We start from the raw sequence: 13,540 nt of genomic DNA on the forward strand, positions 1-13,540 counted from the left end.
ACCTCTCCTGCTTCCCCATACATACTGTATGTACGTTCAGGGTGACCAAATGTGTGTTTATGTCTATGAGGAAGGGAGGGGTATGCTTCAGCCTGATAGCTCTGGTGCTGGATTATCCCTCACAGAACATAAGGGTCAGGTGAAAAAAATTCAACAAGACCAACCCTTCTGTCCAATTAGAGTAGGGGACCACCATATCTTAAAGAGGTTATCCAGTGCTACGAAAACATGGACACTTTTTCCCCTCGTTTCCAGATTGGGGTGGGGTTTAAAGCTCAGTTTATTTGAAGTAAATGGAGCTAAATTGCAAACCACACCTGAACTGGAGACAAGAGTGGGGCAAAAGTGGCCATGTTTTTGTAGTGCTGGATAACACCTTTAAGGAGTTGCCTGACCCCACCGCCGCCAGCAACTTTAGTATAAAGTGTATAGTGCATAGTCTGTTCACAGATCCACTTCATACTCGTCTAGCATGCAACGAAAGAATCTTGGCAAAACCCAGAGTCAGACAAGAGGCTTGGCATGCCACAAGATCTCACTTATGATGTGGTTATGCTATTTTTACATCTTGTGAGTATCATAAAACCATTTGTGCCACAATCACAATGGTACACATAAGTGTGCTCTAAAAAATATTCTATAAAGTAAACATAATAGGAAAATGTCAGTATTTTAAGGACTGATGTGCCCCCTATTTTAACATTAAAGGAGAAGTCCGGCCATTTTGAAAATCCAGCAGACGGCACGGGGAAATTTCAGAACGGCAGGGGCGGGGGATTTCAAATAAGTATGAACTCCCCCCCCCCCCCCCTCCACTGGACTCCAGGATCTTTGGCATGTACACGTCACAACCCAGCTGATGCACCGACCGCTCAGCCAGTCAGTGACTGGGGCAGGGCGTCCCTTCAGTCAATGATTGGCTGTGTGGCCAGTTCATGAGCCAGAAAAGGAATTTTCCCCGGAGTCGCAACGTCAACCGAACTCGGGGGAAAATGTCTTCCGGCAGGGGGTCCTGAGGCTGGTCTCGCCACTCACCGCGGGCACAGGGAGAGGTAATTATCAAATTCCCCCCTGCCTCTGCCAGCTTTTCAAAATGGCCACACTTCTCCTTTAAGGCGGCAGTTCATACACTGTATTTTGGTCAGTATTTTAAGCAAAACCAGGAGTCAATACACCGAAAAAGATGCAAATTTTTCCATGAGATTTTCAGTTTGTCAGGTCCATTCTTGGATTTGGCTAAAAATACTGCCCAAAATACTGCGTGTGAACCCAGCCTAAATAATGTGCGGTGTTGGAATAACCCTATATGCTTCATTGGGGACAGATGTTAATACTCACATTGATTTGAAATGCACAAGGCTGCAGACAGTGGTCTAGTTACAATACTCGCTCATCAGGTCTGTGCACTTGTTCTGGAGGGTTAGTACGTTACTATAGCGTGTCCACAGAGTGACAAACAGCTGAAGAATCTGTTTGACTCACAAGTTGCGTCTTAGTGATTCACCCCTGGAATGTGTGCTCCGACCTCTTAACGCCCATCTGGGCGGGTGAACATCACATACCTATTACTTATTTGGCCTTATCCCCATACAGCCAAAAATCTCGCTAAAAGCCTCCTCCATAGACAATTAACACAAAAACAAATTCACTTTTTGTACATAGTTAACATTATGTCCTGTCACCGAGGCAGCGGAATCCTGAATGTTTCTTCATTACGTCAATAAGGGGACAGAGATAGAAAAAGAGGACAAAGAGACCAGATGAAGTGTGACTGCTCTTGTGCCAGGTGCCACACAGAATGGCTTTATGGGCCTCTGGGCTGGTGCGGGTGATATAAGCAGTGCTCTGGGCATGTACTTACCTAAACCATGTAGGCCTTGGTCACTCCTTCATTTCCCTTCAAAATTACATTTCATGTGGTGTTTATAGAAGAAAGGAGGTTATAGCAAAGTTCAAAAATGGGCCCCCTATTTGGACATCTAATTTTTCCACTTGTTTTCCATGACCCTTCCATTGTTCTTCCATGTCAACTCTTTGGGCGGACGGCGGACTGAGCTTCTGAAATTCCTGTGATTGTTCCGTAGTGGGTAGGTAAGGTGACAAGGTAATGTTAATGCACATACTCCTCTTTGCTATGGCATGACATGCAAGTGAAAATGCACTAAACAGGTGGCACTGTACTGGGGGATGATTTACACAGTACTATAGGTGGCATGAGAGGAGAAGGGGTTACTGATGCCCTATGTGGGCAAAAAGCAAATAAACGGCAGGAGCAGCACAGGAGGGCTTAAAGTGTCACTGTCGTTTAAATTATTTTTGCAGAAATCAATAGTAGAGACGATTTTAAGAAACCTTGTAATTGGGTTTATTAGCCGAAAAATGCCTTTTTATTATGAAAAAGCAGTTTGAAGCCCCCCCCCCTGTTTTCATGGTTCTCTTATGGAGAGGGGAGGGGTGGAGGGAGATGAGGCACCAAAACAGGACAACAAAGAGTTAATTTACAGCTACATCACCGAGCTATCTCCTCTGAAATCAGCACTGACCTCTGAATACAGCTTTCACACAGGTCCCACAGTGTAATCCTTTGTTCTCTGCAGGCGACTTATCTCCCTCTTCCCCCCTCCTAGGTTACACAGGGCTGGACTGATGTAAGGGTAGAGATTTCCTGATAATGAGCAGTGAATGAGAGAGAAGGGAGGGGGCAACCTTTTTGAATGCAGATAATGGCAAATTTGCCTAATAAACCCAATTACAAAGTTTCTTAAGGCCCTATTCCACGGAACGATTATCGTTCGTATTCGGCCGATATCGGCCGCTACGGACGATAATCGTCCTGTGGAATAGAGTGCAACGATCAGCCGACATCGTTCATGTCGGCTGATCGTTGCAGTCGCTTGTTTTTCAACATGTTGAAAAACAAGCGACTGATATAGCAGCGATCTGCTGCCGTCGCTCCGTTGAATAAGAGCATCGGCAGCAGACGCTGCTATATCCTATGGGCCCCCCGCAGATTCCCGCCGCCCTTCCCGCACTCACCCGCTCGCTGCAGCTGCGTTGAATAGCGGCGGCAGCAAGCGGGGAACGAGGAGCAAACGAGCGCTGAGAGCGCTCGTTTGCTCCTCTAAACGACCTGTGAAATAGGGGCATTAGAATACAGTAGCTCAAGCTTTGTCGGTTTCTCTCTATTGCTGTGCACATAGCACATGCTAAGCCCCGCCTTAACTTACTGTAACTTGTCTGATCTTAGTTTTACTGTGACAGATTCTCTCTCTTATCAGGCAGTCGGCAGAAGAGTGCAGAGAAGTTAGGCACCTAGTGGCAAAGAGATGTTTTTTTTCTCTTAGATAGTAAAAGAAGTGGTTTACAAACATGTTAAGAATTAACACTAACCATTTAAGACCTCAAAATTCATAGGTAAAGAAATGAAAGGTGAAAATTTCAGAGTTGAATATATGTAAAAATAAGAAAAAATGCACAAAAATGATATCTTAATCGGGGAATAGAGAAAGTAAATGCTATATCAATTGGATAGTCTGGAAATATAATTGAAACAAAGAAGTCTAAGTACTGGGCCTTTACTGTACCTCCATATGTCTCTGTTTGCAAGTTTGGTTTGTACAGAGGTGTTCTCACCTGGAAGCACTGGTTCTCAAGGAAACTTGGTCTAGATATATAGAACCTGATGAAGCCTGTACCAATAATTATAGGGTTCCTTATAAAACTCAGAAAAGCTGCCATTTCCCATTGACAGCTAGGTCTGATGCGTAGACTAATGGTGTGTTTACACAGAGAGATTTATCTGACAGGTTTTTGAAGCCAAAGCCAGGAATGGATTTTAAAAGAGGAGAAATCTCAGTCTTTTCTTTATGACCTGATCTCTGTGTTTAGTCTGTTCCTGGCTTTGGCTTCAAAGATCTGTCAGATAAATCTCTCTGTGTAAACGCACCATAACACAACGCATGAATAGGCCCTTCAGTGAAAGAAGGAAGCCTGCTGCTGTTCTCCCATCCTCTGTCAGGCCTTGGGGTTAGTAGCTAAAATATTTCTATACTCAATTATTCCTATTGTTTCCCAACCTTGTGGTTGGCATAGTGGGTGGGATATGGCGGCTGTCTATAGCCACAGAAGCATTGTGATAATATTACATAGGCCTTTGAAAATTCCTAGACTTCCTTGCAGAAACGTCAGTTAAAGGGGATGTCCAGTGTTAGAAAAACATGGCCACTTTCTTCCAGAGACAGCACCATTCTTGTCTCCAGTTCAAGTGTGGCATTGCAATTAAGCTCCATTCTCTTCAATGGAACCGAGTTGCAAAACCAGCAACCAATTTAGAAACAAGAGTGGTGCTGTCTCTGGAAGAAAGTGGCCATGTTTTTCTAACGCTGAATAATACCTTTAATTTACAATGTCTGGGCTACATGGCGGCCTAAATGTACGGCTAGGAACCACCGTGTTATACTGCAACACATCTTCATATCCCTAGGATATGTTATAAATGTCCTATAGGTGAGGATCCTGCCACACAAGAACAAAATGACAGCACCCTTCAGTGGCTATAATCTTTTTGCTTCTGAAGGTTGCATGGTTGGCCCATTATTGTCAATTGCTAACCATGAGGCCGCCAAAAAAATACTAAGTCATGGGGAAATATAATCTCTCCTTCCCTGTTCAAATAAATACTATGGAGGACATTTATTCAACATGGTGTAAAGTGAAACTGGCTCAGTTGCCCCTAGCAACCAATCAGATTCCACCTTTCATTTTCCAAAGTCTGTGAGGAATTAAAGGTGGAATCTGATTGGTTGCTAGGGGCAACTGGGCCAGTTTCACTTTACGACATGTTTGATAAATCTCCCCCTATGATAGTTAAAGTTTAGGAGAACTATTCTGTCTCTAGGACTGGACCTAACATCTGGTATCAGTGATCACTAACAACCTAACATGTTGTCAGCCATTACTGCTTCTCCATCTACAGCCACAGGGCTCACCACAAGCCCCTATAATAGTGTTAGCCACTAGAGATGAGCGCAACCCAAGCATACTCGAGTTCGATCGTTCGGCATTTGAATACCGGTGGCTGAAGAAGTTGGATGCAGCCTTAGAGTGGGTTCACATCATGCAATCAACGTGAATACGTTCTGGCAGATTCCAACGCTCGTTCGCGGCTTCGGTGTGCCTCTCCGCCTGTGCCATAGACACCATGATATGGCTGCCAAAAGAACTGACATGTCAATGCTTTCAGCGTACAGCAGAATCGGCCCGGCCATAAAATGGTGTCTATGGAGCCGGCGGACAGGCGTGCGGCAGCGAGCGGGTACAAGTGACAGAATCTGCCGGAAACGTATCCGTGCGGATTCCTTAGGGTGGGTTCACACCGCAGATTCCGTCGCTTGCCCCCTGCTCATCTCCGCCCGTGCCATAGACTCCATTCTATGGTCGGGCGAATTTTTCTGTCTGACTAAAGAATTGACATGTCAATTCTTTGGGCGGATGGCGGAATCTGCCTGACCATAGAATGGAGTCTATGTCATGGGCGCAGATACTGGGGGACGAGCGACGGAATCTGCGGTGGGTTATCTGCCTCGATGTGAACCCACCCTTAGGGAATATGCATGTTTTCCCAGACTCCCTAGGGCTGCATCCAACTTCTTCAGCCACTGATAGTCAAATACCGAACCACTGGACTAAAGCATGCTGGAGTTGCGCTTATCTCTATTAGCCACCCATCTTATAGACAGGCTTACATGACATTTCAAGGAAGTCAGTTTCTGATGCTTTCAGCAGGTATGCCACAGGATCACTCCCCGTATTGTAAACCAGTCGTCATCTACTCTTTCTAGGACATACACCGAGCGTCCCACTCCATAACCCATTGTAATGACTTCCTTGCCTTCGCTCCCCAGTTATGCAATGTGAGGGTGTAGTCTCGGAAAATAATAAGGATAATTATGAAAACACTTGACTTTTTGGAGCGGCCTTTGTTTACTTAGGCATGAGCAGAATGTGTGTGTGAACAGTTCCTTTGTGTAGCTGAGGTGGTGGTGGATTGCTGTAGTCACCAGGTAGCTGTATGCACTTCTCAGTCTGTTGTACTGGAACATTCCACAATCACATACCATGCTCTGCTGCTCTCCAGGGTCAGTGATAGGGTCCCGTATATTACTGCTTACTGTGACAAATTCCTAGCATGACACAGATAACTAGTATTACATATATCATGATGCCTCTCACAACCTACAAAAACAGCATTGTTTTCTTCCCTTCTATTACATGTTAGTGGTATATACCCTCATGTTACAACGAGTACCTGCAAAACCACTGAGAAGAACTAATTCTGCTGTGCTTACGGCACTGCAGAATTATGTTTGGGCCCAAACAGATTTGGAGCTGTATATTAGAAAACTGAAGCTCCACCAGTGGTTAAAAATTATATTAAATACATACAGTATGGTGTACAGGATTACAGAAACTTGATATACCAGATACAGCCAATAGAGCGGCGCCATTTCTGAAAATAAACCTTAAGGACGGAGCCCAAAATGACCTTAAGGACCAGGTCAATTTTCAATTTAGCGTTTTCGTTTTTTCCTCCTGGTCTTCTAAGAGCTATAACTTTTATTTTTCCAGATACAGGGCCGTGTAAGCGCTTGTTTTTTTTTCAGGAACAGGTGTACTTTGTAAAGGCGTCTTTTGATCTACCAAAAAATGAATGACGAAACCCCCATATCATCATTTATGGGGTGCATTTGGGACAAAAAACGCAATTCTGCAAATTGTGTGTCCCTGTTTACGTAATGCACTTTACAGTAACACTGCCATTTTATCTTTATAGTCTCTATAGTCTGAATACAGCAATATGCAGGTTATATAGCTTTTCTAATGTTTTACTATTTTTATTACCAGTAAAACTTTTTTTTTGCAAACCTTTTGACTTTAAGGACATTTCTATTTTTTTACGTACGCAGCTGTATGGGGAGTCATTTTTTTGCGCCATGATCTCTAGTTTTTAATAATACCATATTTGTGTAGATGAGACATAATTGGTACATTTTTATTCATTTTATTTTTTTAAATAAAATGTAATAAAAATAATCAATCCTGGCATTTGTTAACTGCTTTTTTTTACGCCATTCACCGTGCTAGAACAATATTGATTTATTTTATCAGATCGGACAATTATGCACGCTACGGTATATGATATGTTTATTTATTTTTATGTGTTTTATTTATAAAATGGGAAAAGGGGGGGGGTGATTTAAACTTTTATTTGGGGACGGGCTTAGTCATGTTTTTTTTTTTATTCTTCCACTTATGTCCCTTTAGGGGACTTTAACATTATTACATTATACACACTGATCATTGCTATGCCATAGCATTGATCAGTGTAATCTGCGATCAATGCATAGTGCCTGCCTGTGCAGACTCTATACAGTGATCGCCGATCTGACTGCCAGGAGAAAGGTAAGAGACATCCAGCAGTCAGCTGGAACGATCGGAACAGCTCCTGTCACTGATGTAAGTGCTGCGATCGCGGCATAGAGGTGGCAGCAGAGAGCACTGTGTCAGACTGAAAAGAATACATCCCTTCCTGCAGGACATACAGCAGCTGATAAGTACTGGAAGCCTTTTTTTTTTAAATAGAAGTAAATTACAAATCTATATAATTTTCTGAAACCAGATGATTTTAAAGAAAAAGATTAACTAATCTATTTAGTTATTGGGTTTAATTCTTACGTATCTATAGTAAAACAGGCAAAAATAGTGATGTGTGTAGAGTACATAGAGCTAATAAATTCTCCTCGCACCCCAATTATCCGGTATCTTCTAGGTCCTATAATACAATGCCAGTATCATTTCCTTGTACATTAAGGTGTAACTAATACATAAATGTAAACTCCTGCCCACTGGGTGCTCCCCAGGTGTGGCATTCAGCTAAATGGGGATATTGTAGTCCTCATTATGGTATTAGCATGAAATTACTTCGAGGGCTCCACCCTAAAAGGTGACTCATTCAGAAAAATGGATGCTCTTTCTATAATCACCTATTTGGCAGTAATGGTACAGATAAAGCAGAGCTAAGTTTAGCTGCCACCACGGGTTACGATTCCAGTGTGTTAAATGTGGTTTCCCATTGGCAGATAAGCCTACAGTTTTACTATCCTGCTTCATATAGGCCCTAATGATCAGAGGTTTGCTATTCGCGTACAAGTGTGAACTCTGTACACATCATCATCTTATTGTTCTCTATTGTATCTTATGGGCGCCTATGGAGGGCAGAGACTTTCAAGGCTCTAATATCAATGAGATTATGTGGTCTCTCTCTATCGCTCCCTGGTACTTGGATATCACCTTTTAAAAGAAGACCGACTCCACTCCCCTTATAATGGTGCGTTTACACGTAACGATTATCGGGCGAATTTGCGCGATAACGATCGAACGATAATCGTACGTGTAAACGCAGCGAACGATCAAACGACGAACGAGCAATCGTCTGTTTTGATCTTTCAACATGTCATCAAATCGTTGTTTGTAAAAAATTCGCCGATCGTTCCGTGTATACAGTCGTCGCGCGATAGTCCACCCGCCGCCCGGCCCCCGCTCATCTGCAGCCCCCTGCGCCGGCTCGATCGCCACCCCCACCGCTCTCATCGCCGCCGCCGCTCTGATCACCACCCGCCGCTCCGGTCACAACCCCCCTCCCCCGCTCCGATCGCTACCCACGCCGCTCTGATCGCCATCCGCTGCTCCGATCGCCACCCCCGCCGCCGGCCCACGGTCATACGTTACCTGCTCCGCACAGCAGGTCTTCAGCCATCCCCGGTTCCGCTCTTCAGTGCACTGATTGGCTGAAGAGGAGCCGTTTGAAATTCCCGGCGCCACTCTTCCGCCAATCCTGCGCGGAGCAGGTAACGTATGACCGTGGGCCGACAGGGGCAATCGGAGCGGCGACGGCGTCGATCGGAGCGGCGGGGGGGGGGGGGCGGCGACCGGAGCGGCGACGGGGGTAGCGATCGGAGCGGCAGCGTTGGGGTGGGGGCGACCGGAGCGGCGGCAGGTGACGATGAGAGCGGCGGGGGTGGCGATCGAGCCGTGCAGGGGGCTGCAGGTGAGCGGGGGGCCGGGCAGCGGGCGGGCCGGGCTGCGGGCGCACGATCGCAAAACGATTTTTCCGTACGATATATCGTACCGTCTAAACGCTGATCGTTATGGAAAAAAAAACGTTACTCCGACATCGTTAATCGTACGATCGGGCCAATTATTGCTTCGTGTAAACGCACCATTATCCATTCTAATAATCTAGTTTCCTCCTAGCCTGGGAGTTCCTGTAGTGTCCAGAGTTCAACAAGGCCCTTTGTGTATAGCAGACTTAAGGCCCTATTCCACGGAACGATCATCGTTCATAAACTCGCTCCAACGACCTAACGATAATCACTTCGTGAAATTGGTGTAAACGAGCGAACGACAAAGGCGAAATCGTTATACTGTCGTTCGAAATTGTTTTTTAGTATGTCGAAAAAAAGTCGTTGGTCAAGATAATTCGCTAATCGATTCGTAAAATTAGAAATCTTTCAGTCGTTCGTAAAAAGGTTTTAAAAAAAGTAGGTGTGTCCTGTGGTCATGATCACCCTGGCGAACGTTTTAAACGACCATGTAACGACCGCAAAATAATCGTACACTACATATATCGCTCACGTTATGTGTTATCGTTCGCTAAAAAAAAATCGTTTAGTGAACATTAACGAGCGGTCGTTGGAGCGAGTTTATGAACGATAATCGTTGCGTGAATTAGGGGTATTAACTGTACAGGAATTGAGGGGTTTTATGCTGCCCAAACCAGGGCACAGGCATCCTCACTACAGTGGACTAGGAGTCTGAAAAAAATTCTGAGAAATTCTAGTTGTAGAGATGGTATGTGCCATACGACCTTGCTGGGCTTCAATGGCAGGGAGGCCAGCTTGACTTACTGGGCTTGAATGGCAAGTGTGTATGGGGAAAGACCTGTCAGTCAAGCCTTGAAGGATGGGGAGAAGCCAGCAAAGAGCTGCCTCCTTTACTTCATACCCAATTTCCTGATCCCAAGTAAAGGCCCTATTACACGAAACGATTATCGGCCGATAATCGTCCCGTGTAATAGAAGGCAACGATCAGCTGACATGAACGATGTCGGCTGATCGTTGCTGTCGTTTGTCTTTCAACATGTTATAAGACAAACGGCTGTGATAGCAGCGATCTGCTCCCGTCGCTGCGTGCAGCAGCAGCAGATCGCTGCTATCCTCTATATGCTGTCCAGACGATCTAGCGATCACCTGGGCAGCCCCCCCTGCACTTACCCGCTCGCTGCCGCAGAGCGTAACAGCGGCAGCAGCTCACAGTGCTCGTCTGCTCCTTCAGTTGCCCCATGTAATAGGGGCTTAAGTCATAGTGTATTGTAATCGAAGCCTGTGGTTTGAGCTGCACGAAACAATTGACAGGTTACCTTTACCAAGCAAAAGCTTTGGCTGTCCAGGCATGATGGGAATTGTAGTTTTGCAACAGCTGGAGGGTTGAAAGTTCCCCATCCCTGATGTACAATATTCTGCTTAGTTTCTATAGAGCAGCTGGAGATAGCAGAGTGATAATACGCATATGCTCATCTCATCGCTCACATTGTTCAGGAGTGGCCCTTTTATACAGTCCGATTATGAGGCAAAACACCTGCTTCTGTTATATTCAGCCCATGTAAAAGGGCCAGCGATCAGCCAATAAATGAGCAAACACCTATTCACCAGCTGATTTTATCTTTTATGCAGCCATTTAAATTATCGCTATTGGCCGCACATCAGCCGGTGCAAACAGCCTAATGTGTGGCAGACTGTGATGAACTAAATGGGCGGCATAAACAATCCAGCAATTGAATGGCCTTGTTAAGGCTCTGCAAACGACCGACAATCACTGGGATCAATGCTTGGGATTTTGTGATCTGCAGCCCATTCCAGCCATGTAATATGGCATTTATATGGATAAGGGACCAGCATTTGGGTGCTGGAATGCCTCTAAGTTATAGGTTCACAGGGAGAAAGAAAGAAAACTGCCTGCATCAAAACTCTGGTGCAATTTACAAAGAAAAAAAAACTTGCTTCCATGACTTCTGCTACGTTTCAATGAGGTTTTAGACACATTTGTCACCACACTTACCAAGGAAAAGTAGCTTACTGGAAAGGTGGAACAGATTAGTTGTCCCTCAAAAAATGTGCTTCTTTTTGGCCTAAAACTACACAAACTAATAGATGGGGCAAACCTAGACTAGACAGAGTAAAACTTCTGATGGTTTAAGGCACATCTGGCGCCTTGTTAGATTGACTAGTCTAAGGCTATGTTCACACTACGTAAGTTTCCGGCCGTAGCGCGCTCCGTGAATAAGCGGCCAGAGATTTACGTAGTTTGCGTACAATGGAAACACTACGTAAGAACTTACGCCCGGATCGTATGCGGCGCTGTAAGAAAATGAACCAGACCATTGTTTCGGGACGGAAATGCTGTAACTTACGCCCGTAGCCTAACATGCGGTCCCGTACGGAGTGGTGATTTCTTCTTTTTTACACTTTGATTTGCCGATCCAAAAGGTTCTGTGGGGTGTCCGGGGCTAGCCGAAGGTATCCCAGTAAAATACCGCTGTCAGATCGCTACATACGCCGCTCGGGAAGCGTACATACTTTACGGCGTGAGTTAGCGGACCGTACGTAGCCGGCCGCAACTTGTGTAAATCCCAGCCGGAGTTTTACATGTATACGTCCGGCCACGAAAAATATGCGGCCGGACATATACGTAGTGTGAACATAGCCTCAGGGGGTGCGTTTACACAGATTTATCTGACAGATCTATGAAGCCAAAGCCAAGAATGGATTTGAAAAAAAGGATAGATCCCAGTCTTTCCTTTATGACCTAATCCCTGTTTATAGTCTGTTCCTGGCTTTGGCTTCAAAGATCTGTCAGATAAATCTGTCTGTGTAAATGCACCATTAGTTTACACTCAGTATTAGTGAATATCTCCTCCCATTGTGTGTCTCCACAGTATGTGTGAAACTTGACTTTTAAAGCGACTCTGTACCCACAATCTGACCACCCAAACCGCTTGTACCGTCAGATAGCTGCTTTTAATCCAAGATCTTTTTCTGGGGTCCATTCGGCAGGGGATGCAGTTATTCCCCTAAAAACAACTTTTAATCCTGCAGCGCTGTGTCTAACGGCCGGGGCTTACATTTGTATATATGCATTAGGGTCTGTTCACACGTACAGACTCGCTGCGTATTTATCGCTGTGAGTTTCTCACATAAATTCACAGCGATACTGATTGCTATCAAGTCAATGTAGGTGTATTCTCGCTGCGTGTTTGTTGCAATTTTTACATGCGAGTTTTGATTTTCACAGGCAAGTTCAACACCACAAAAACGCAGCTACTTTCATGCGAGTTCTGTGCGAGTTTTACGTAGCGAGTCTGTACGTGTGAACAGACCCTTAGGCTGACACACCCTCTCTGTCCTTCCTCCCCACCCTCCTCCTCATTAGGAATGCTCCAGGCAGATTGTCTCCTATTCCCCACCTGTGTGCATAATGAACATGGGCTGGATCGTTAAGACACCTGTGCAAAGCTCAAACAGCAGTAAATGTTCCTGGATCATTCCAGGGTGGGGAGGAAGGACGGAGAGGTGGTGCCAACCTAATGCATATACAAATCTAAGCCCCCGGCCGTTAGACACAGTGGTGCAGGATTAAAAGTGGTTTTTAGGGGAATAACTGCATCACCTGCCGAACGGACCCCAGGACAGATCTTGGATTAAAAGCAGCTATCCGAAGGTACAAGTGGTTTGGGGGGGAAAGATTGTGGGTACAGAGTCGCTTTAAGTAAAGATTAAAAATCCATTAGGAGATATGAGATGGAAAGATGGAAGATCTAGAAGGGAAAGGATGGAGGACCACACTGGCATTCAGTTATCTCTTTAGAACAATCCATTCTTTTACAAATGTTACATTTGTGGTAATGGGACCAAAAAAAAAAAAACGGAATTCAATGATGAAGTGGCGCGTTTACACAGACAGATTTATCTGACAGATTTTTTAAGTCAAAGCAAGGAATGGATTTGAAAAAAGGAGAAATCTTAGCCTTTCCTTTATGACCTGTTCCCTGTTTATAGTCTGTTCCTGGCTTTGGCTTCAAAAATCTGTCAGATAAATCTGTCTGTGTAAAAGTACCCTTAAGATTGTGTAACACATCTTTACCCCACACTGTGAGTGAGCGCTTATCGAACCTATTGTACGTTAGTAATGTCTGTGCAGCCCTTGCTTATAATAGAGATGTAGTTACCTGTCCAGGCTCCCCCATACCCTCCAGCCTTGTTCCTGTGTTCCACTCTCTGAAGTGACATGCCGCTCAGCCAATCACTGGCCGAGTCAGGACAGCGCCACAGCCAGTGACCACTGTGGTGAGTGAAGAACAAAGAAACAAGGCAGCAGGACACCAGCAGGAGAGCCTGGACAGGTAAGTATATTCTTTTTCTTTACC

The sequence above is a fragment of the Dendropsophus ebraccatus genome, chromosome 14 (genome assembly GCF_027789765.1).
Source record: "Dendropsophus ebraccatus isolate aDenEbr1 chromosome 14, aDenEbr1.pat, whole genome shotgun sequence".
In the NCBI taxonomy this organism is placed as follows: domain Eukaryota; kingdom Metazoa; phylum Chordata; class Amphibia; order Anura; family Hylidae; genus Dendropsophus; species Dendropsophus ebraccatus.